Here is a 2,989-nt window from a genome sequence, read left to right as displayed (position 1 = left end):
CCTGTTGCTACTGTTTTGTTTATTTTCAATCTCTACTCAGAATAAAAGGGATAAATTGTAGAGCTGATTTCTTCTGGTCAGCTGGTTGATGCTGGCCAGGACAGATATTCACAGTGCCTTCTGAAACTGAGAAGTCCAGGGACTCACAACTGGTTGAAGTATTTTTGAGGGCTGCCTTGTGCTTATTTTTTCTAATTAGGATGCTCCTGAGCAAGGTTTGAACTATAAGAAGTTTTGTCCATGCCATGTACCAGGCCTTTCCCCAAAGAAGGAATGTTGCCCTGGGAGGCAGGAGACCTAGAATTGAATCCCCTAGTGAGCTGTGTAAGCTGGGGTGAGTTAGATCTATTCAACATTGATTCCCTAAGTACAGTACCACCTTCAGGACATCATGATCTGGTATAAGAGAGAAATGGAAATGTGGGAAAGCGGTGGTGATAGAAATGTGCATTGCATGGGTAGTAGCAGCACTTTATAAAAAAAAAAACCTAATGGGGCCTCAGTTTCCCCTTTTGGGAAGTTGGTCTAAGATCCCTTACTTCCTGATGCAGAGTGGTTCAGCAAACTGTTGCCATGGGTTTGAATACCCTCAGGTCTTGGTGCTATGAGGTCAGTGTTTGCTTCTGTTGGGTGGGCAGGGACAGCTGAGTCTTTGCTAGCAAAGCATCTGGTCTTATTCTTTAAGATTAAAGAGGCTCAGAACTGGAACAGATGATCCCACTGCCTTCTATATCAGCACTATTCAATAGCACTACCTACAGATGACCTGCAAGAATCTATCTCCTTAACTTGTAAGGCTCCTTAAAATATGGGTGTGGAGATTGGGATAGAAGAATGGAATGCAGCAGAAAGAACAGTAATTTCAATTAATGACCTGAGTCCTGGAGCCCAGTACATTTGTAGGGGCTTTGGGGGTTCTGACCTATAAGTCCAGGATGGGGGTATATGTCAGGGATCCCCAAAACCACTCTCAGGTTTGGTAATTCACCCACAGGGCTCACATATTACAACTCAGTATGAGTTGTAATTGTGACTGATTTATTATAGGGAAATGCCAAGTACAATCAGCAAAGAGAAAAGGCATGTGGGGACCAAACCTGGGGGATGCCAGGTACAAGCTTCCAAGGGTCCTTTTCATAGTCATATGGGACAGGATTAATTCCCCAACAGTGAATTGTGAAAAGTTGCTGTGTGTGTGAAGTATTGCCAATCAGGGAAGCTCTGCAGATTTAGAGCTTAGAGCTCAGGATTTCTTGGGGACCGGTCATATTGTTATCTTCTACCTAGCATATACATGGTAACAAAGTCCCACAAAACAAGAAGTGTTGAAGATAAACCACATTGTTTATAAAAACAGTTTAGGCACTGGGAGCCAATCCTGTAAGTTCTGGGAATGGTGGAAACCCTCTTGAAATCTAAGTTCTAAATGTCAGACAAGGCCAACCTTGTAAACAGGCCTTTTGAAGGGCTGCCTGCGATTTTCTGCACAGGGGGGGTTCCTCAAAGTTGAGGCTTTGTCATGATCATCCCACTAGCTTGACTTATGGGCACCCTTGTATATTCAGTTGCTAGATAAGCACGTGCTATTCATGTCCCCAGTCCAGGGAGTAAATTGTCAGGGACAATTCATCTTCCAAAAAGCCATCGTTTAGAAGAAACATTCCCTAACTGCCTTAGACACTGACCCCACTTCCTGGCCTTCTGAGTTAACCTATTCAGAATGCTATTTGATTCTCTTGACACCTGCTAGGGAAAGGGAGAGGGCCTTATGCCTCTGATGGCTGTTCCCTCTCTCCCTCCCTCCCACTAAGACACGCATACTCTGACTGGATCATTCTTAGCCAAGAGCCCTTTTCTCAAATTCCCTCTGGGACAGGAGTTCAGTCTTTCAATGATCAAAGAAAGGACAAAGCTGAGATGGGAATCACTGCTAGGGACACTGAGGCCCAGAATATATGGCTTACTCTGAGTTACAGAGCCAGTTTGGAGTAGGACTAAGGCTTAGAACTGGGTTTTATGATGCCAGCCAACACTCTGCTAAGGACTCAGGCACTGGGGTCAACAGAAAATGCCAGCAGTTCTTTCTTGGGGCTCATCACGTTTGCTCAGTATTGGTACATAGAACATGCCAGTCCTTGGGCATTTAAAGAGCTCATCTCTCAATCTTCCACTTGTCTTCAGAATAGTGTTTTCTTACCGGAATGTGGAATGCCCCAGAAGGAAACCTATGTGTGTTCTACTGTCACTGGCACAGCACAGCATAGCACTGCTCCCAAGCTGCCAGCTTTACTCTGTCTTCAGTGCCCTCACCCTTCATTACTCTAATTGTTGTAGTTCACATGTAGGACTCTCAAATCCAGGGCTGAAGTTACTGAAAGTCATCTTTTCCTAAGCCAATTTGCCTTAGTTTTCCTGGAATAGTCACTTGCAGTTCAAAATGAGCCTCAGGTTTGCTGGGCACCCTGGCTAGCATTGACCATAGCAAGAGTACCTGTGTGACTCATAGAGCTGTGTATCTTACACAGCTTACACATATCTTACATCTGCCCTCAGATAATGTGGAAAAGGGGAATATTAATGCTCATAGGTCCCGATTGTCACCAAGTAACCTGCTGGTGGCTAGAATGCATCAGCGACAAATTTCTCTAGTGCCATCAAGCAGATTTTTCTGGCTCTTCCCAAGGAGCTGAGTCCAGTGCTGCCAGGTGGGTGCCTGGTTTGTGGAGATGTGAGAGGCAAGAGGCCTGGAGATAGACAAGGCTTATACCTCACTCTCTGGAGTTTTCAGAAAGGGCCCTTCAGGCCTAGATAGGGGTCACTCTTGTGGCCCAGGAAAACAACAAAGGCTATAAATACCTAATCTTAAATCTCAAGAAAGCAAATTTCAGGTTTTATCCTATATACAGGGTGGCCATAAAGTTTTTCTGTGATTGCATATGAACTTTATGGCCACCCTGTATATATATATATAGGATATGTATATATATAT

This window comes from Otolemur garnettii, unplaced genomic scaffold, assembly GCF_000181295.1.
Source record: "Otolemur garnettii isolate 467f Iridium unplaced genomic scaffold, OtoGar3 scaffold00002, whole genome shotgun sequence".
Taxonomy (NCBI): domain Eukaryota; kingdom Metazoa; phylum Chordata; class Mammalia; order Primates; family Galagidae; genus Otolemur; species Otolemur garnettii.
The sequence above is the reverse complement of the archived record's forward strand: the minus strand, read 5'-3'. Positions refer to the sequence as shown.